General features: G+C 46.1%; 1 long non-coding RNA gene across 1 annotated transcript in view; it reads left to right on the plus strand.

Annotated features, from left to right (window-relative positions):
- Positions 1–4,174: 4,174 nt before the first annotated feature.
- The window catches only part of LOC146797781 (uncharacterized), a 105,937-nt gene continuing 87,029 nt past the window's right edge, over positions 4,175–23,082 (plus strand). The window contains exon 1 of the long non-coding RNA XR_014968532.1: positions 4,175–4,346. This is a non-coding gene — a long non-coding RNA (uncharacterized LOC146797781). The remainder of the gene's footprint in view (positions 4,347–23,082) is intronic.

The following is a 23,082-nucleotide window of genomic DNA, read 5'->3' on the forward strand; positions in this document are numbered from 1 at the left end:
AATCCAAGATCTCACTTACATTGATCTACTAACCAATCTAAGTGAACCAAAAACAAATTCAGACTCACTAGTCAGAACTGCCACTGAACTAGAAATAGCTACCAACAGGTCGACGGATACTGATTTTGCTAAAAAATCGACCTTCACCCCACAGTCGCCATCTAGTAACAGCATTGACGCGTTCCATCTTGCTGTCACCCACGATCTGGAACGTGAATTTGCAAAATATCAGAAGAAATCTAAATACCTACCCCAGAACATCCGCCGGGATGAAAGAGCTGCTACTAAAACACTCAAAGAAAGAAAGGATTTAATCCTGAAAGAGGCGGACAAAGGAGGCAACCCAGTTGCACTACATATTGATGACTATATCTTGGAAGCCAATCGTCAACTTGAAGATAAAACATGCTATCAACTCCTAAAAAAGGACCCAACACCTGGGATTCTTAAACGCACCAGTGAGAGAGTCAATGAGTGCTACGGAATGGGGTTACTATCCTCGGCTGAAAAAGCCTTTCTCTACATAGCACACCCAACCATGCCAACGTTCTATCTCCTCCCAAAAATTCATAAAACTACGTACCTGCCACCAGGTAGACCGATCATAGCGGGCATTAATTCATCATGCTCAAGGCTGGGAGAATATATTGATAAAAAACTGCAGCCGCTAATGAAAGAGATACCCTCATTTATTCAAGACACTTAAGATATTCTCCTCAAACTACAGAACATCACGTGGGAACCTGACTTCATACTGATGTGCATCGATATCGTCAGTCTCTACACTTCAATCAAACATCAAGATGGAATCAAAACAACACAACAAACACTATGGACACAGCCAGCTAATTTTTTGGAGACCAACAAAATGATCCTAGAAATGTTAGACTTCTGTCTGGACAACAATGTGTTCAGCTTCAATGGCAAGATACACAAACAGATACGCGGTACCGCCATGGGGGATAAATTTGCGCCGCCGTACGCATGTATATTTATGAGCTACGTAGAGAAATTCTGGCTGTGGGGCTCAGATAACGAAGAATTCACATCCCACATTATATTGTGGCGAAGATATATTGACAATATTCTGTGCATCTGGCAGGGTGACACAGTCACATTACAACGATTCCTTGTAAAACTGGATAATAATCCCTGGGATATCAAAACTACATACACCTTTTCGTAGCGGGAGATCAACTTCCTGGATCTGACACTATATGTGAAGGACAATATACTGCATACCAAACTTCACCGGAAAGAAACAGCGGCCAATTCAATACTGAGGGCGGACAGCTGCCACCCAAGGCATAACATCAGAAATATCCCCAAGGGGGAGCTTCTAAGAACCCAACAAAACTGTAGTGAAGAACAAACCTTTTTGGAGAAAGGAGCAGAGACAGTGTCACACTTGGAACAACGAGGATACGATAAACATTCCCTGAGCAAAACACTTACCTCAATATCTGAAATCGACCGGAAGACCACCTAACAACCAAAAAGAAAGCAGGAGGATAATACTGCGATCTGTTTCATCACAGACTTTCACAATGGACACAACCACATAAGACAAACCCTGAACCGCCACTGGCATCTTATACAACAGGGTCCAGTCTGGTCTCCTGAACCCATGACCCGGAACAACACCGCGCAGATATCCGTATTTAAGGCTACCTCCCTGGCGAGGTGCCGACTTGATTCATGCAGAAGACGCATCTGTGGGAATTTCGCCCGAGATTCAGTTGGTAAGGTTCTGCTCACCGATGCCTCCCCCGTCCGTTTTAACCGCCCAGGATTTACTTAACCTTCACCTGCCTTTTCCCACCAGAATGACTTAGGATCACCAGGCACACTGCCTAAAGAAGACTAAAGCACCTTAATATAAACGGTAAACAACTTTTCTGCAGCTATCTTTTAGCCTCCTCCCCATTTCCCACCTCACTCACAACACATACCCACGTTTTGTGCAGGTCAGAACTCACACCACAAGTATACCACCCACCATCCAAGACCTCACGCTCCCCATATGCGCGCGGGTCCGAACCTTAGCTGCCGATTCCGCGATGAGGCAAGTCCTGGCTTACTTTTTGAGCCATTATTCAGCACATACCTAGATTAAGATAAGCTACCCACCTATGCAGCCCAAAGACTAACTGAGTGAGTTTCTGTTCACCTTCCTTCCGAACCCAACCCTGCAACTTCCTTACTGTAAACGTAACTATACTCATTCCTTAACTTTGAATGCACTGGTCTTCGTATGTCACTTATGTACACATAATCTGCCTCACTTACTTTGGAATGTCACTCTGAATGTATATGTAAATAACGCTTCACGATGACTTGTTTTTGTATTCTCTTGATGCTTTAACGCCTCATTACTAAAATCGCATTTTTCGTCCCACCGCCTCCGTGCCTGTGCGCGTTCCTGTTCCCATCACCCCCCTCCCACCCCTGTCGGTTATTGTCATACTCTACCAAATCGCTGCATGACGACGTCACACTTTTACCATGTATAATGTTGAATGCTGCAATACCCTAATTTCTCCAAAAATGTGATCACTTTAAATGGTCCATCACCAATATCATGGCTGTGCGCCATACCATGGTCCCCATGTGGATCATTCACGTTCACAAACACAATGGTTCTTGGTACTGTTTCGTGTTAACATTTCTTTTTGTGTCCAATTTCATTTGACGTTGGTTTTCCCCTGATGTACTTATGTCTATGTCTAATTGATATGTGGCCACTGTCAACCTGGCTCCCACTTGTATACGTATTGTATGTTCTTGTACAGCCCTGAAGAAGCCCCAGGCCTGATGGCCATGTAAGGGGGCGAAACACGTGTTGGCTGTTTGTCACGTTTGCCAATTCTACTCAGAATTTTAAATCACCCTCATATAAAGATTTCACACCACGAAACCTGAATACTGGAATTTTTTCCTGAATCTAAACGATAACGCAGACTTGTGCGGACCTTTTGTTCTTTAATAATTAAATAATTTTTTGTGATTATTGGTGGTATAAGATAGTAGGGCCAAGTGTTGTTTTCTTTCTTACAGGTGATGGATGTCCCGCCCGGAGTTCTGCCAATTGTCCTGTGCCCGCTTGCTCAGAGCAGCCTTACCCCTGACCACTTTGGAACCTCATAGGGTGGGGATAACTACTTCTACACCCATGAGTTTACATAAAACACATGAGTTCACGCATCCAAAACTCATGACACTTTGTCCTCTATGAGCCTGAGCCTCATGGGGCTTCTCTCAATGAACGGGTCACACATGAGCACCAGCTATCTGCTGCACATTGACCACAGTTCTCTACTCCTATCTTGTTCAGCATCATCGCCTGTTTCCTATCCAGAGTTTTTTGCAGGGCTTTGTGCTTTTGCTGTGTAATCACCCATTTGGTTTCCCTCCAGTGCTGTTGCTACAGGGTTGGATGGTTGCCTCCACTATCAGGCCAGCAATGGTCTCAAAGGTCTCACCCTCTGCAGAGAGTTTACTTATCCGCCATCACGTTTATCTCAGTTCAGTTGTACCTCTTTGCTTACCTCTTTGTCACCAGGTCTACGCGAGGTCACTGGCCGCCTTTGTCAATGAGTAACCAGTGCAGCGTGACGTCTCAAAAGCCACAGGAGACATCACCACCAGTGATGATTAATATTTAACTGGCCAAAGGTGACGTTTCCTATCGCAAGGGGCCTCACTCACAGGGCCTTTTATTGTATAATCTATGGGAGGAAATCTTTCTGGTACAGTAGACACAATTCATAGGTTGGCTATCTATAACCAGTGAACGTTTCCAGTGAAACTGCACAAGACATGAACCCGAAGGGAGGGAAAATAATAACCTCCACTGGAGTCTGAGCTGAGTACTGTCACATGGTGAAACGCGTTAAAAAGCAGCAGCGGCTCCCCCGCTAAGGTGGAGCAGCGCCACCCGCTGCTCTTTAAGCAGTGGAAAAAGGAAATAATAAAAACGTAATAACACTATGTTATTATCATTTTATTTTTCCATCGTGAGATAGGTTTACTGGGCAGGATGGGGCTGGCTGCAGGGAAGGAGTGGTGGGGCACTTAAGTGCGCATGCCGGTTTGGGCGGCGACTTGGGCTGGCAAACAGTCATGCGCACTTTGCATGTTCTCCACTGGCTGAATTGGACAGCCTGGGTGGAGAATATGCACAGGCTGATAGTTCCTGTCTGTGCGTCGAACTACGGTGCTCAGACCAATCACAACACTTGGTGACAGCAGCATCATGATTTACTTAGGGTAGCCTATGTGTGCTTCACTCTTCCAATAGGAACAGAAGCGGACGGAGCCGAAGCGAGGAGGCGACGGGCTGCAAGGTAAGTAACTTTTTCTATCCCCTCCACCCACCTGTATTACTTGGTGGCAGCCGCCACTGGAAAAAAGAGCTTTACCGGATTGCAATGGGGATCAATTTGGGGTCAGGAAGGGTGGCAAATGCTATCACTGCATTTCCTTTGGCCTGGCCATTATTACCATGGTCTCAGCGGCAGGAACAGAAAGTGAAGAAGGGTCTAAAGGACCTGTTTACTTCCTGTATTTTTCAGCGCTTGCCCTCCCTCTAGCCCTTCAACATCATGAGGTGCTTTGGGGTGGGCCATTGGTCAATATGTTGAGTCACCGAGGGTCAAAGCGTGTGTGACTTCTCTTCCTTTACCGTCAGCATTTCAGTAAATCGACATTCATGCAGAGCATATCAGAGAGAAGGCATAGGCGCACCATATCCAGTATAAAAAGACATCACCACCATTGTGGCTCTGGGGTTGGTAGTAGCATACGTGCCAAAATTTTAAAAATCGAAAGTGGGAGATTTAAAAAATAATAATGATAATCGAGAGAGGATGTGGCTTAACAGCTAGCGAGGTCAACCTTGAAGCACGGAACCAGATTCAAGTCTGGTGGGAGTCTCAAGCATCCTGTGATTTTGGGCAAATCACTTAATCTCCCCGTGCCAAAAAAAGAATGCGTCCATCTGAAATGAAACTGGTGCTCATATAAAGCGCTCAGATACCTTTGGGTCGAGTTCGTAGTATATAAAACTGCCCAAACAAATGTATTTCTCCCATTGACTTCTATTGAAGGAGCGACAATTTCAGGCGCATTAATCACGTCTATTGACATGTAGGCAGGAGGTGGTGCTGCACTTTTAAGCCGCAACTAATCAATTTGCTTTTTGCTCTCACATGAGCCATTGTAAATGCTGTTGATGTTACCACGGTAGCAACAAAAGAACAAAGTCCAAAACAGTAGCAGGCAGCTCTAAGGCTGCAACTATGAGCCCTAACTAGACAGAAAGGCTAACACGACTAAATAATCTGATTCTTGCAGTCCAAAATGTCCTCCTTGCACCCTAACATGAGAATGATGTTCATTCCTGACATCACATTTACACAAAACCGTAAGCAACTCGGAGACAGTAGCCTGTAAAGGGCAATGTATTCATTCGATGTGCATCTTATGAGGGACAGCAAGCAGGGGGTGGCCTAGGTAGACCAGAATGCACATAGGGTTCTTTGAGTCGGGTGAGGACCAGAGAAGGTCCTGCGGCATTTGTTTACATAGGCATGGTAATGGCTTCTCAAAGGATGGTTGCGGGGTGTCTTGATTTTGTGCCAGGTTGAGTCACTTTTTAGATGCAGCCCGACGCAAAATCCTTCTTGGTTGTTACAAAGCCATGCAAATGTTGATTTTCGTGGTTTTGTGAGAAAAAGGAATGCAATGCAGGGCATAACGCTACCTTGCGTTACTTTCCATCAGGTAGGCATCCCATCGGTGGTGTATGGGCGTTCCCGTGCATCCATCCATGATTTTGACACAAACCCATATGTACACAGACTTGTAGACACAGGCTTGCAACACAATGGTGCTCCTGTCTAAGGAGAAATATCGTTATTTCTCCTCATATTTCCTTTTTGCAATGCAAAGAGAAAAAGGCCTCCAAAGGTAGTTTCTGTGTAAGAAGATACCCCTTCCTTCACAAAAACTATCTACTCTGTAACTATGGTGCAAGGGTGCCAGCATTGATCCTAGGCAGCCCAAAGTGTGTCAGAGTATGGAGAGAGCAGAACTTCACCATTTCTTTGAAGATGTGGCGCAATTCTGCTCTCTTCAGGTGATAGAAGGCAGCGCAGCAACATGTCTTGCTTCACTGCGTGCTCCACGTCTTTGCAACTGTGCCCCTTAGTGATAGAATTACCAAAAAACGTAGCAAAGCTAAACCCATAGCAGTACTCCTTGACTGAAGGCATATTTACTACTTTTTAGAATCCACAAACATTGGCAGTAATAGGCTTGGAAAGCTCCACAAGTCTACGGTTTCCAGTCATACTATTGGCAATCGAACACCCAAAACATGATGGGATGAATGCTTGCAAATAGTCTAACCACTGGCAGTCCCCCGGGTATCATTCCAAACCGTTGTTTTTCACCCACTGTGCCATTCTAGACAGATGCCCTGATTTAGGAGTTAGCAGACGAAGGAAAGGTCGAGAGAGTGGTAAAGGACTTTACTGACTTTATTCTATCCGCCAAATTTAGAAATGTCCGATAGCATGGCGGAGAGCTATAGTCTTTGGCAAGAATCACTGTCATGGCTGTTCCTGTCAGTAAAGGAAAAGTTTAATGGACAGCTCTGTCAAACCTGACTGCTGGTTGCAAAACTTTTCCAAATCTTTATTTTTCAAAAACAAACTTCCAAAGCAGGAGTTTGTCTTTGGGGAAAAAAATAATAATGGCCCCCACACCAGTTTTCTCTCATGGTGTAGAGGTCATTTTTCTTTTTTTACTATCCCTCACCATCAGGAAAAACCTGGTAGTGATGGACAAGAAAAAAGGGCATCTTTTTGCCCATTCTAAACAGTACGGACAGTCGCATGGCTTACTTCCGATGGCACCTCCTCCGTAGGCCGTTAAAGCACGTTTACATTGACAGTAAATTTCAATCAATCAGCGTGAAACTTGCAGCCCACCCACTCAAAATTGGGCAGTGGACCTTGTGTTTGGTGGACAGGATACTGTATTGCCGTTGCAACAGAGTACCTGTCCGCCAAACTCCAAATCAGCCCCAGAGGCCCACCAAATGCAAATCAGTACTGACCCTGCTCCTGATGAGAACAGCCCATCCCAAACCTTGGTTACCTCACACATTCACTCTGTGACCCACTGCTTTGTTGGTTGGGAAATTTGAGATTCACACCCTCTGAATCTCACTGACTAAGCTACAGCCCTTAACACACCCACACCCATAAACAGACACATACACACACCTTTCCACAGGATCATTCCTGTAATGCACTGCAGCACTGTTTGAACGTATCTGCGTATTGCTTCATCATATTTAGAACCATACAAATGATATTGAAATGTGGTTACAGGACATTAGTCATCACCAGGTAAAATAATGTACATTAATCCACGCTGTGCTCGGAACTTGTGAGAGCTGTTTTCCCTGCATAATAAACACATCACAAATTGGGCTTATGCTAACCTAGGTTGTGTTTACACTGTCCTCCATCTTGCATCAATGTCATAAACTATCACGTGTTGACTGTTGCTGTTCTCGTTCTAAATAAAGAATTACGAGACTCACACTAACAGAGAATGATACTAAATCTTTTCTCCCACTGTACCTAACCAAGGACATTTCAACTGTCCCAGGCTATTGTTATACAATGTATCAATTGAATTGCACAAGTAAACCGTGAGAATACCTGCAAACTTCATGCATTGCTACCATGAGAGAAACTTCGATTGCATTCTGTAGTAAAATGCTTCTTCTTGCTCATTCCCTATTGGTGCTGATGCTAAGAACCATGTACTTATTAAAAATTTATGAATGCCTTTGTTAGAAGTCCTAAAACGAATGTGTAAATTTATCTGTACAGGAGAACATTTCCCCCACTTTTAGAAGGCGGACCTATGCCGGATTTCACTTTGAACTATACTGAGTTCTCTGTACTTATTATTTGTTTGCTTTACTGCTGAAATTACCTATGACATGTTCTATGTAAACTGTCTATTCATTCTTTATATAAAGCTTTCAAATGACAATGCTTGTCTGTCATTCGTACAAGAAGGTTTGTCACCTGCTACTGAACTTAAATGATTGAACAGAAGTGACAGCTCCAGATGGGGAGCCCCATCGATCCTGGTGCTAGCCCACGGTCTCTAAATCTTTGGATGCTTGTTGGCACAATCCCTCCAATTGTAAATTTATTTTTCTGGTCTGCAAGAAAAGTCTATTCCACGGGTCCAAATAGATACGGGGAGAGGTGGTGATGGGGAGTGATTGGAAGATCTCCAGTTTCTGCTAATGTCTTATTTGGCTATGAGGAAGACAATACCTGCTAGCAGTCTCTGGTGATGTGTGCATGCCCAGCCCTCCAAGACCACCAAGAGGGCCACCCTGGGATGAAGCGCTGCAGGGCTCTGTATTAGACATGTACTTGAGTTGTATCTAGAGATCCAGTAGGTGACAATCATGGGACTGGACCATGCAACATGAAAACAGGACACGTCAGGATTGCCCCCACAGTAGACAGCTTGCTGATGCGGAGCCCCCCATTATCCACAGCTTATCAAACGAGGAATACTGCCTCGCAGTATCAGCACGCCCAGGGAGTACCTTGATAAGTCTTGAGCGTTTCAGTGAACGATCATCATCCCTGATACTGCGAGGCACTATTCCTCATTTGATGCTTTTGATGATGACACTGTGAGGCATTTTCCTCCTTTGATATTTTGGATCTAGAACAACACAATTTTTTCATATACAGGCTGCGATGGTTTGTATTGTTTCTTAAGCCCTGATAAAGCTCCCGCGCTTGGGAACGAAACACGTTGGCGGAGCTGCTGTGTTGTAATAAGGAATTACGCATGAAAATAAAGAACATAATGGTTTTTGAAAAATTGCTACGCTTGCATTGACTTCATCATCTGACGCACCTCCTATTGGTTTATACAATGCGTCCCTATGTATATGAAGTATTTGAATATATTGTGTTTACACCGCAATACCTTTACAACGCAGGCATTACAACGCAAGTCGTTACAACGACTTGCGCTGGAGGGTGCTGGACTTAGGAATAGTATGATATACTATTCCAACTCCAGCCTACATTACTGTAGAGAAGGTGTTGGAATAGTAAATCATACTATTCCTTAGCATAGAGCGCCACCCAGCGCAAGTCATTGTAATGACTTGCGTTGTAATACCCGCGTTGTAAAGGTATTGCGGTGTAAACACCGCGATGTAACCGATGTTTCCCGAAGTATTTAGATCAGGATGGGCAAGGTCGTCTATGGGGCTGTAAGTATTGTAACAAAATGTTGCCATACAGTGCTACCCTGTCGTCGTCATACTCCAAGTGCCGAAAGCCCTACAGCTGGGTGTCTGTCCACCCTTATCCATTTTGCCAGTGGCTCCATCACCAAGGCAGAGAGCAGAGGTGAGAGGGGCAGCCCTGCCACCTGCCCCGCGTATGGAGAAAGGGGAGGAGAATGTGTAGCCTGCATCACTTGCAGTCCCTCTTGCCTCTGGGACAGCCAATAAATCAATTTTCCTGCCTTATTACATTTTTGTAGTTGATATTGGGCTAGGGACCCAGCAACGCTATTTGTATCAAGGAATTTACATCTTAGCATCTCCCTGGATTCTTCTTGGTGTTGTGTGCCTTTGTTAAGTGAAACTGACCCTATTGATTGTTCAAGACTGAGGACCTTTGTTTCAAACAAGGTGATCTTTTTCACTCTCTCTCCTGTTCTCGCCCACACACGGCCGTGAACGCTCTCCAATGGATCATGTTTTAAAGACCTTCCACAGGTCCATTTGGGACTTCATTGAGTGGTGATTGAGGTCAAAGTAATCCCCTACGGCCATTTAGAGGGGGTAGACCAATGACTACTCCCTGATCCTCCGGGTGTTTAGCAGTCTGATACCTCTTACCTTGGGCACAGGAGCCCCTAGTTGCACCTCTAGTGGAGAGTGGACCAAGAGGCCTCAGGGAACGTTACAGGCATCCAAAACCATGGGCTAGAGTCTCCTGGCATGAAGAAGTAATCAAGTCTGGAGTGGCTTTTGTGTGAGGTGGAGCAATTAATGAATGCTATTTCATTGAGTGCCATCTGCACCATACTTCGGTCGTTGTTGTGTCCATGTATCTGTACATGATAGCATTAAAATCCCCTCCCAGGATCCGTGTGCTGACCTGGGTCTGAAGCAAAGTGACTGACAAACCTGGTAACATGGTATTAATCAGTGCCTGGGGTACATATACCCTCCAGCACGCTCTAGAGGAGCACGTATCTGCCTTGCAGGTCTAAGTGGGACTTTGTGATGACTACCAGGCAAGTCCAGTGTAAAAGGATAGCCACCCCTTGGTCCCTCTGGTACAACCAGCATTCGAAGACCCTTATATAGCCATATCGCCCGAGAAAGGGGCCGTTCATTCCCAGTAAGTGGGTTTCCTGGAGACAAAACATAGCGGGTGCCCAACATTTTACTTTCCCCTCTTAATCCTTTCAAATAGCCCATTAACACTCCAGGCCAGCATCTACATTTGCGGAAGCATAGCGAGAATAATAGAGGTCTAATGGGCATAGGTTATTGTAGTAGTAGTGCATGCCTTGTAAACAAAAGAACAAAGCAAAACCCCCCAAAAAAGAAACCAAGCCACTCCCCCCAACTTTCTTCCGCCCTACAATTCACACCCGGAAGTGTCTGTTGCCCCAACATAGATATACCCTAGAAAAGAAAACAAATACAGTAGTCTTGGGAGTCGCTTATGCAGCTAGAGGCTGTTGCTCTGGCCATTACTGGGGGGACACAGAATTAGGCTCTCCATGTCCTCGCCAGGTGTCCGATGAGGATTAGGTGGCGAAAACATCTCAGGGCCATGGTCCGCGACCAGACCTCCTCTGCCGGGACGCCCCACCGGAGCGCCAGGACCTCCCCGAAGGGGGAGTCCCCGACCTCCACAGCATCTCTCACTCCAACGCCCCACAGCCACCTCTGACAGTCTGGCTTGGATCTTCTTGAACCACTACCATACTCTTTCAGGGTGGTCAAAGAACAGAGTCTTTCCCTAGAAAATTACCTTTAACCTGGCAGGGAACAGGAGCATGTATATCAAGTTCATGTTCCAAAGCTTCTGTTTAACCTGGTCGAATGTTTTCCTCTGTATCTGGACCAGTCTGGTATAGCCTAGGAAGATGCGGATCTTGAGCGATTCATATATAGTCTCTTCTAATGACCTTGCGGTGCATAGCATTGCGTCCTTGTTCCAGTAGTTCAGCAAACGAGCAATGATAGGACGGGGCAAGGCCTCATGGTGTGGCTTCTGGACAAGCGTCCAGTGGGTCTGCTCGATGAGAAAACAGTTGTACCCCTGGGAGAAAGCCCAGACTCCAGGAACCTTTTGGGACTCGTCGCCTCTGGGCCCTCATTGAAGCTCATCAAGGAAAGATTGCTATAGTGGGAGGGGCTCGATCTTGGCCTAAAGGGCAAGTATGTATTTCTTAATGGCTTGCAGAAGGGCTTGATTGCTTATTACAGGCCCACTTTAGATGCTGCTAAGGCTTTGGTCTCAGCTGGCAGGGTTCCTGGGGGACGCTGTCCTGTGGGGATATAGGCATTTACATCGCATGCATTTACAATGCAGTTGTTACAACAACCGCGTTGCTACATTGCAGTACCATTACAACACAACTCCAGTGTGTGCAACAGTAGGGAAGGTGTTGGAATAGTAAATTATACTATTCCTTAGTTTAGAGAGCCCACTAAAGCAAGTCGTTGTAACGACTTGCGTTGTAATGGTACTGCGATGTGACAGCACAGTCATTGTAACGACCGCGTTACAATCGCATGCGTTGTAACCCATGCGATGTGATGGCTGTTTTCCTCCTGTGGAAGTGGCTTGGCCATCATAGTTCCATCTGGGTTGTTCAGACCTCGTTCAGTCAAGTCATGCCCGCCTGACCTTCACCAATGAAGCAGCACAAACAGTCCAGAGTCTGACTGGGAAGGCTGCCAGCGGCCCAACTAACTGTCTGACGCCTCGTCATCCTGACAGGTACTTGTGAGCATGAATGGTCACCAGATCATGCCGCTTAAAGAGACTTTGGCCCTGAGCGCTGCCAGCTACAGAGAGCCCTACAGTAGGACTTAAAGACAACAGGCAGGGGGACCTCCCAGGCAAAGGATTATGTGGTTGGGGTCTCTCCAGCCACTGGGAGTCGTTGTCTGTCACTAAGCAGGGCACCTGTGGATGGGAATGACGATTCTTATAGGTTTACTGAATAAAGAATCGAGATTTTATTAAAGACAAGGAGGCTAGCATTATGCATCATCTTCTATTAACTCCTGTTGAGCAGCAACACACAACTTGAAAGCTCCCAGAATGGAACTTAGAATATCACAATAAAAAAGAATGTTCAAGTCATATAAAGGCTCTCAGGCACATGCATCAATGTTGGGTTTTGCGATTTGTTAATTGCAATTTTTAAGGAATCGCAATTAAGGAATCGTAAAAGCCTATGCATGTAGAAATCGCTTTAAAAATAGCGATTTCTAAACATTCCTTAATTGTGACTCGTATGTGTGTGTGTAAAATGGAACTTTGAAAAATGCACTTTAGTGCATTTTTCAAAGTTTTTGCAAATTACCATGAAGTTCAACTTCATGGTAATTTGCGCCCCCTATTAGCGAAATCGCAATTTTTTTTTACTTTAATGCATTGCATTTAAGGAATCTCAATTTGCGATTCCTTAAATGCAATCGCAATTTAAGTAATCGCAATTTAGAGATTACTTAAATCGCGATTTTTGCATTTGGGATGATGCATCCCAAATGCAAAAATACCGGTCGCAAAGGGGCAGATTCTGAGAATCTGCCCATTTGCGACCGGTTTTTCTTTTGATGCATGTGCCTGTCTGTGTCCTCTATCTTCTTCCTCTTTTGTTCAGCTTCCTTTAACAACATTGAATAGCAGTCCTTTCTTCCACCGAAAAACTCCTATATATCTGTAAAAGAACCAACAACCAAAATGAACCTCTTCTTGGAGAAATACCCTGAAACAACAATCCTAAAAAATCAACAGATTACTTGAACATGAGCTTAACATAAACACAATTTAAATCTTTTCTTTAAAATCTACCCCAATCACTTATTCCATGGGAAGGGTGGGTGGGATAATGCTAGCCTCCTTTCTCAATCTCGATTCTTTATTCAGCAGTCCTATAAGAATTGTCATTTTATGGCAAGACAAGAGGCTAGCATTATGCATGTTCAAAGCTTCTTAAAGCACATTTTGAAACATGATCGACTCCTCTAAAGTAGAACTTGCTGAATGCCTCAGCCGAAGACCAATCTGCTGATTTCAGGATCTCTTCTATTCTACCCCCATCATACATACCTTACAAGCCATCACACCTCTTACACTATGAGCAGTAAATTTTGTTAAGTCAACACCTGCCTCCTTCATAGTCGCTTTCACCCATCTCGCAACAGTTGCATTACTTACCGGTCTAAACGGTTTCACATAAGATATCAAGAGTTGATCCACTCCATCGCTCTTCTTGTCCAACAAACGTGATTCATACTCTTTTATATAAAGTACCACACAAAGCTTTGGTGTACCATCAAACCTCAGATAGAAAATGGACTCTGACATTGTCATAGTTCTTTTACAAACTTTAAAAACCACACCACCTGAAGTACGAGCACTCATAGATCACACCCAATATACTTAACTTGCTCAGAAGCAGAAACAAAAGAGGAAGAAAATGGAGGACACAGAGCCTTTATATGACTTGAATATTGCTTTTTATTGTGATGTTTTCAGTTTCATTCTGGGATCTTTCAAGTTGTGTGTTGCTGCTCAGAAGGAGTTAATAAGTGATTATGCATATTGCTAGTCTCATGTCTTTTCATAAAATCGCTGATGTCACAACAGAGCGATTCACCTCCAGTTCTCAGGTGAATCCTCAACCACCCCAATATCCAGAGTCCCAATGCAGTGCACAGTTTCCAGTCTGCAGTCCTCCTCCAAGGGCAATCCCTAGGGGGTGGGGCCTCCAATCCAGAGGAAGGGCAACCCGTCACTTCTGGTCCTAAAAGGGCCCCCTCGCAGGCCCATGAGGATGGTCTGGTGCCCGCAGACCAGTAGTCTTGTGGGGCTCTCCAAGGCGGGACCCTGTTTCAAGAGGGGAACAGACATAGGGAGACATCACTCCTGCAGCATCAGCTATGTCATCGGCGATCCCAATTCCATTTCTTCTAAAGAACAGTTGTGGGTGGAACACAGCGCTCACCTCTGCTGTGTACAGCCCCTGCACCCAGCTACTGTGGCTGAAATCTTTTCTGGACCGACAGGCTTACCCAGGGGATCCCCCGCGGGCTTCTCTCGGGCCAACCACTAAGTTGTTGCAGCTACTGCTGTAATTACGGCCCAGGGGGCTGGTAGAGGCGGCGCAGGTCCCCGGGACAGCCAGCCCGCGTATTTCGAGGTTGCCCCTACCCGGATCTCTTCAGACCTAGGTCACCAGTAAATCTAGATCTGTACCCCTCAAGGCAGACCAGGATCAGGTAGAAATGCAGGCGCCGACCAGGAGCCCCAGCAAGACACATCTGCCATCTTGCTCCTCTGGCCACACCCCCCCACGGCAGCCTTATTTTTAAGGCAAGCTTACCAGATAGTGCAAGCTGCCTGGATGCAAAAGACCTTTGGTTAGTTTACCAAGATCTTACAGTAGGCTTAAAATCTACCACTGCTTTACAACTGTTTGCTTTATAGTCACTCTCAGTTGCTTGCTTCTTATTTGAGTGCTTGCCTTGTCCTTGTCTTTGTCCCTACCCTAGAGCACAGTTATTTTACTTGTGTCCTTCCACTGCTCACTTTTAGTGAACTTTTTTTTTCTTTTTCGTTTAACCTCTCCCTGAGAGAGCATGTGCTTTACAGCTGTCTTACTTGTGTGCTCTTTCTCGTGTGCCTGCTATTCTCTGCCAGCACTGCTCACTCTCTCATTTCTTTTTGCATGAGCACCCCCACATGTGCTTTCCATCTGCCTCCCCTGTGTGCTTCTCTCCCTCCTCGTGCACCTTGTTGCTCTTTCTTGTGTGAGTGCTTCTCTCCCCCTCTACTCTCTGTCGCCAGTGCTTCCCTTCCTCTTCCTGCACTCCTTGTAGCTCTACCCCACCTCTTTGCTTCTGTGATGTTCTCTTCCTCTTGTGCTTTTACCCAGTAGAAAGATGTGACCAGCCTTTTTGTATATTTTGAAGATGTTGCACAGTGTCCAAACACTGTACTGCACCACCAAAAACAATTGTCAAAGCCATCTGGTCCCAAGCGAGACACCTATTGGCTTCAACCATGCCAGCTTCCATATACATTAGGAAGAGGTGCCATGTTTCCAGACTTTCAGGTGATGACTGCCTGTTCAGACCCTGAATACTCCTGCGAATACAAAGATCTGCTACAATGCAGCAGGGGTCTTCATAAATATTTACAGTGCATTTTGCTACTCTTATTCCATTCTAAAAGTGGAAAAGAGGATGTGAAAAGCTGCAATTTTTTTCTGTGGTTAGAAGGGGTGTTTTTTCTTCAAGTTTAAAAGGTGTTTGATGTGAAGCAAAAAAAGAAAAAATACATAATTTTTTCTGCACTTTCTGAAGAGAAGTGACTCCTATATTTCCCATATGTTTAGTTATTTTTAAGAGAAGGGATTTCTTCAAAGGTCAAATTCTTTCCATTTTATTAAATAAATAAATAAATAAATAACTCTACAAATGCACATTTACAAGAAATTTAAGCCTGCAGGTATTCCATAGTAGCAGAGTGAGTTCTGACAGGTGAACGTCAGGGAATGTTACCCGATATATACTTGCAGAATTAGTGAATAAACATTGGCAAAGTCAGTAGGTCTTGCCTAAGTGAGGTACTGACTTTGTTAGTGCCTTTAATCATGTTGTAGAGCAGTGTGGCTGCTGTGCTGTATGACAGAAAGGAAAAAAGAAAGCGCTATGACACAACCAGCATTGGCTATGTCAAGGCACTGTTTTTAGGTCTCGCCTAGCGTTGCTGCACACATGTGTAGCTCGCTCGGCGAGATTAATTGCTAATGAGGAGTTTGACAAAAGGGCTTTAAGCCCCACTCCTTTATTTTCATTGGCTGGCGTCACCATTTATGCTAAACGGTGGCCCGCCATTGGAAATAAGCTTTCTGGGGTGCCTCCTTTTCGCTTTTTTGTCCGGTCCATCCGGACTAGATCGTCTGCTTCACGGCTGTCGTGAAGCAGTTTCTTATCGCAAGGAGGCGTGTTATGTGAACAAGCCCTGCGATCCAGTCCGGATGAGCCGGACAAAGAAGGAGACATGGTGCTGCGTGTTTATTTTGGCATCTCGCTTTCACTTTAAAGTGAAAGCGCGATGCAAAAATAGACAGCGGGAATGGCGAGCGCAGAGGAGACAGATGCGAGGTGGTGATGTGCGAAGGAGACGACAGACTGAAGGACAGATCTGACTTTCTGGGGAAGAGGAGCTGAGAGATGCTGTGGATGTGGTGGGAGGAGGCAGCGTGCTGGAGGCTGGAGAGAGAGGCATGGCTGTGCCCCCCTCACCCCTCTCTTGACTCTACAGCTCTCATGCCCATGTGCACTCACCGGTGCATGCCACCAGGCGACTCCTGCAGAATACTGATCATGCCCTCGGTGGAAGCGCTTCATCCGCTCTCTGCACACACACGGCAGCCTGTGTGTTGTTCCTGAAATGTCACCCCTGCCCCGTGTGCTCCTGTCCGTGCCCTGTCCTCATCACCGCCGTGCTCCATATAATGGCTGCCGGGAGAGCGGTGTAATTAGAAGTCGGGTGGCGGGAAGGCGGCTGCTCCAACCTTGAACGGTAATCTGGTCGGCTGGAGAGGGCAGCATCCGGGATGCAGGGCACACACTGCTGCTGCGGTGACGCCGGGCCTCGCTCCTGGCCCCCAACGTGGGAATTCATTCAGTGAGCCCCACGCGCGTCGAAGCGCTGTAGGTACAAGGCACGCATGAAGCGCTTCATCTCAGAATGCATTCAGTGAGCCAAGTGAGCTCATGAAGCGCTGTGAGCCCACCAAAAAATGCATAAAGCGCTCTGTCGCAAAACTTATTTACTGAGCCCAAGGCGCGCTTAAAGCGCTCCTCCACAGATTACATTCACTGAGTCCAACATGCACAGGGAGCGCTCTTTTGCAGAATTCTTTTAGTGATCCCAAGGCGCACCGAAGCGCTCCGGGGTAGAATTTATTTTGCAAGCCCAAAGCAGAATGAATTCAGTGCGTCCAACACACGCATAAAGCGCTTCATCTAATAATTCATTCAGTAAACCCCATGCCCGCATAAAGAGCTTATTCTCATATTGTATTCAGTGAACCCAATGCTTCCTTGAAGCACTCCCTCACAGAATTCATTCAGTGAGCTCAAGGTGCGCAGAAAGCGCTCTGTCGTAGAATTCAGAAAGTGAACACAACACATGTCTGAAGCGCTCTGTCGCAGAATTCATTCAGCGATGCCAAGGCGCGCAGGAAGTGCTATAAGGCCAAAAGCCGCAAGAAAGCGCTCCATCGCAGAATTCATTCAATGAGCCCAATGGGTGATGAAGAGCTCAGTTGCAGTGGTCCATCGCAGAAGTAATTGCGGATCCCAATTTGCGCTTCAGGCGCTCCATTGTAAAATTCATTCAGCGAGCCCCACGCGCACCTGACACTCCATCGCAAAATTCATTAAGTGAACCCAAAGCGCGCATGTAGCTCTGAAGTGCAGAATTCATTCAGAGAGATCAAGGCACGCATACGGCGCTCCATCGCAGAATACATTCAGTGGGCCCAAAGCACGTATAAAGCTCTCCATGCAGAATTCATTCAGTGTGCCAGATACAGAAAGCGCCCGATCATCACAGAATTCACTGAGTGACCCAAAGCGAGCATGTAGCGCTCCATCGCGAAATTCACTCACTGAGTACAAGGCATGCATGAAGCGCTCTATCGCTGAGACACAGGAGCAGCTCCTCTGAATGCCTTACCCTTCTGCCCTTTCACACTCATTACTTCAATGGGATGCACGTTCCCTTTACTAATCTCTCAGTTTCCTTTGTGACATTGCCAGTTTTTAAATGTGTCGCCTTTAAATAACGAACTATCCGTTTACACAATTAACATTCTATTGTGTAGGGGGTAACCGTTGGCTACAAGTCACCTCGAGCTGAGCTTGTACCCTGATACGGGGTTTAAGTGATCGTGATTTTACATGCCTTCCGGACCAGTGACCTTTCACCCTGTATCGGATTAGTCTCGGCACACAAGCATTTGCAATGCAAGAGTTCTCGCAGTTACAGGAGTTTAAGCTATTGGCATTGTAAATTACAATGCCTTTTATTTATGTTTTTAAAAAGAAAACAACAATAAAAGGCATTGTTATTTGCAATGCTGATAGCTCAAACTCGCGTCAATGCAAGACCTATTGCATTGCAAATGCTTGTATATATTGCCTGAAGGATGGAGGGTGGGACGGAAGGCAACATGGAGGGAGAGTGTCTGGTTGGGTCACAAGGACAACGGAGGGTGTGGGAAAAAAGTACTATGACGTGGCCAGTGCTGGTCGAGTCACAGCGCTTCTTGTTTGCTAAAGCGGATGGGGCGGCAGCATGGAAAAAGGAGGAGGTGGTGGCAGGGCACCACTGACAATGAAGGGAGGGTGGGTGGTTGGCAACACAGGCAATGGGACAGTAGGGGGAGGGGGCAAAGTGGTTGTGAGGGACAAACCAGAAACGTAGGGAGGGTGGGTGTTGGGGTAAGAAGGACAAAGGATAAGAGCAGGTGGTGGGGGCAGTGGGGTAGCTAGGGGGGATGGTCTGCCCCAGGCAGCACTTTTTTGGGGGTGGCGGCACTTCACCCCTTCACTTCACTTGCGAGCCCTCCCGCTCTTACCTGCACCAGCCGTCATTGGACGGCAAACTCAGGGGCCGCCCGAGTGGCAAAAGCTCTAGCTATGCCACTGTGTGGGGGAAATCACAGACTGCAGAGGAAGGGTGTGCCGTAGGGGCAACAGGGAAAACAGGGGGAGGGCATGTAAGGGCTCAGCATGGACAACGGCAAGTGGTAGGGCAGCATGACAGACAGCGGAAGGTCAGTGGGCGGGAAGAACTTAGAGGTGGAGTCAGCTAAAAAACATGGACTCTGATGGAATGCTTAAACATTAAGAAAAAATGTGCACCTCAAAAAATGACACCAGTAATGCATCCATGCTCCAGGGCCAGGACAAACACACGTAGAAGAAGGAGTAGAAGAAGGAAGACCGTGGCAGCTGCCCAATAAGAAGCAATCAAATGAGAGTGACAATAAAGCCAACCAATGGTAAGCAATGGAGAGCCTCTAAGCCTGCTGTTAGATAATATGTCTCTCAAGAGACAGCACATGTGCTATCTAAGGCGAGCGAGACCTAAAAATTGGTAAATCTATTCAAAACGGATGCATGCACAGATTTACATAATATGTTGTACAGCCCAAGCTGTATTGGGAAAGATACAACTATATGCAGTTTAGCTGCAGGGACATGGACGCAAATTAAATTGTATACTGGCCAGGCTGGAACACAGTGCATGTTCACTCCATTTGTGAAAATCAGACATCTGTCCAATCAGCACGATTCCTGACCTTGAAAAGTACTTACTAGTCAGGAGTTATATTTATCCTTTCTTATGTTTTTTGGCCTTGGCAGTCCTCAAACCATCACTTAGACACATAGGTGACGTTTCTGACCCTTAGCTTGCGCTTTTACCACAATGAATGCGGTTTCTGGAACATCATTTTTCCAGACTTTTCGAGCTGCGTCACCTCTTTGCCTCCTCCCTCGGTGAGACGCAGCAGCTGTGGTTGAAGGGCCTTGTTAGCATCTGTTAGGTAAGCGCCGTTCCTGCTGGCTTCCAGCCAATCACTGTGCCGCCCCCTGAAGCCTGCAGATACGGCTCGTCTCTACAGGGCTGGTTCCACCGGGCGACCGGGCCTGTGGCCCGCACCCAGAGAACAGCAGTTACCACCTCCTCCCGCACCCCACCACCCCACGCCCCCCCCCCCAAGCAGCAGCACAGGTCCCAATATTCAATAAGAGGTCCGTCCTCGTGCCTGGGAGCCAGAGGCGCAACAAGAGCTAAATTTCGGGGAGGGGGGGGGGGCTAATAAAACATTTGGGGGGGGGGGCTGACACTTTAAGCAATAGGCAGAGTGGAGCTGCAGGGGCTCTTAGAAGGGGTGAAACAACAGTGAGGCCTCATTAACATGCAAATGGTCTTTTAAAGACCTGTGAAGTGCTCGGGTGCGGCTGTGTGTGTGCCCGGGAAGATGTCTCATCCCGGGCTGCCACACGCAACGGGGGGTTGGGGGGGCTGAAGCCCTTTGAGTCCAATGGATGTTGCGCGCCTGCTGGGAGCTACATCCACTCCCTGCATGGAGGTCCCACAATCCTATCGCACCCCCTGAACTCCCCACCCCACAACCATGGGTGGACAGCTTTCTTCAATTCACTCCACTATGCAATCAGAAGTTTTTAACTTCATCCCATTTTCCTGTCTGCAACGCATGTGTAAGTGTAAACATGGGGTGGATGTGTGTGCTTAGGAGTTTGTGAACTGCAGTGAAGCCATGTTGTTACCCTATCATTTTTGCTAGGATCAAAATATCTTTTCTTTGTAAAGTAGCTAAGAGTCTACCACTTTGGCGGGTCTAGATCACCTCCCTCAAATATTGATGTATTTTGATAGGAAGCAGTTGACCCTATGGTGGGTCTGCATGGCTACAAATGACCTGCTCCTGCAAGCCGTAGCTTCTGAGGAGATGGTGCCCTTTTTGACACCCGGTTGTTGTGGACAAAAGTCCTACTTTGTAGGCCAGAATTTGGCAGTTTCTGACATACATTTTGCATATAGCTACATCAAAATATGACTCTCGCCAAAGCGGTAACTCTAGACCGGCATAACCTCTGACAGAAAATGTATTTATTTGGGGTTCCTTTGCTGAGTGTTTCCATTAAGGGGAAAGTGCTACACCCAAACACCCATTGAAGAGATAGGGATAGACTGTGCATCGGCTTGATGCTCAGGGTCCATCTGTACAGGTGGGCTGCAGAGGTCACAGACAAACATTGGCTATCTCAAACAGCTGCAGGTACCACTTCCCCCCGTCTCACTAAGATGCACAACATGCTGCTCCCTACAAGCAACGTAACCGCAGCCAGTGCATGACTCTGCCTTGGTTTTACCAGTGGCCTGGATGCAACTTACCTTTGGTCATTTGTAAATCACCACAATGCACCCGCAGGTGGATCTCTTGTACAGTTCACTTTACTCTGTGGTACCTGAGCAAATACCTCCTAATTCCAGCAAACAGCCTGAAGAACAGCTCCTCTCACAGACGGGCATCGAGATTGGCTGATCTTCCACCGTCATTCCTTAAACCAGACACTATACATCCAATCCAATGGCAGCTTAAGTCATTGGATGCCCCATACTTTTAATAACCACATCATTCTCACAATGGTGCAAAACTGTGCCACGGGTCACATGCCCTAAAGTCCTACATTATTCTCTACCTCCAGCCCCAGTCCAATCTATGGTACCCTGAAAGATAGTCTCTTTCCATCACCGATGTTTACTGGACCAAGCCTAGTGGATAAAATCGGTGGGTGTTGCATATTTTATCCTTTTTGGTCTTGGACCTTTCGTTTCTGGCCTTGCCTGGCATAGTTTGACCTTTACTTATGCTGCAAGAATTTTAGCTACACAACACCCGTAACAAGTTAGTAATGCATACATCATGCAAAACTGAAACAGATGCTTTTGGAGGCTTTCGTTATAAGCACTGTGCTTTGCAATTCAAAGGCATGAGTTCACCAATGCTACTAATTTGTCAATTTCTGTGATAATATTCTGCCAAATCAGTGAATTAGAGAACTGTCAAACATGTCAAATCTAAACAAAACATAGGTTTTCTTAGATCATTGTATTAAGCTTCCAGAGCTGTTTTTCAGTTTTCCCCATAAATAGTCTTGAGTAACCTCTCCCAAGCCTCATCTTCCATAAGGGACATTTCCCACAGCAATAGGACTTGGTTGCTCTGAAATGCCACATACCGAGGCTAATCTGTGTGAAGTCCTGGCATGATGTAGGTGGTTTGAGCTCCAGTTCAAACCCACATTTTCTCATTGTCAGAGTCTTAAACCTCATGAGCCTTTGCACAAGGGGCCATGGAGTACCATCTCTGACATACCCTTACTGTGTCTTGTGGCCCAGTTAAACAGTGACTCATGGCTCCATTTATTGCTGAGGATTGGACTGTGGTCCTGAGGCTGATGAGGAGATAGCTGAGCCAATCTTTGATCATTCCTTTCACTGTTGGGATGTAATGAACATATTTCTCCCTGAGCGTCAGAATCCCAGTCATCCGTGGGAGGATTCTCTTGAGCTGAATTTGCAGTTTCAGTTATCTAAGTAGGGATTGTGGTCAGGCCATCTGGCAGAGAAATTTGCGCCTGACTCATAGTAATTGGTCACAGGCTTTTCATTGTCTTCCATCAAGAGCTGGGAACTTCATAAATTTCCTGGTTTAGTAGATTGCTCTGGTGCACGATAAAGGCACCCCGCCAACCTAACACTCGTGAAACCGGTGAACGGGGCAGCAGGAATCCTAGGCGTGATCACATACGGTTCCGAGTCCCTTCAATCTCCCAACACATTTTTCTCTTAATGCCAGTGGCTAAAGGTGAAGAACCATCTGCTTGCAAGCTTACTTTTTTCTTTATTAGAACATTGGAATGTTGAGTACTCCATTGAAAACAAGCATTTGCAATGCAATAGGTCTCGCAGTTACACTAGTTAAAGCTATTGGCATTGTAAATGACAATGCCTTTTATTTATGTTTTTAAAACGAAAACAGATATAAAAGGCACTGTTATTTGCAATGTCAATAGCTCAAAGTCACGTAAATGCGAGATCTATTGCATTGCAAATGCTTGTTCTTTTTAGTTACCAATCG

This window comes from Triturus cristatus, chromosome 9 (assembly GCF_964204655.1).
Source record: "Triturus cristatus chromosome 9, aTriCri1.1, whole genome shotgun sequence".
Taxonomy (NCBI): domain Eukaryota; kingdom Metazoa; phylum Chordata; class Amphibia; order Caudata; family Salamandridae; genus Triturus; species Triturus cristatus.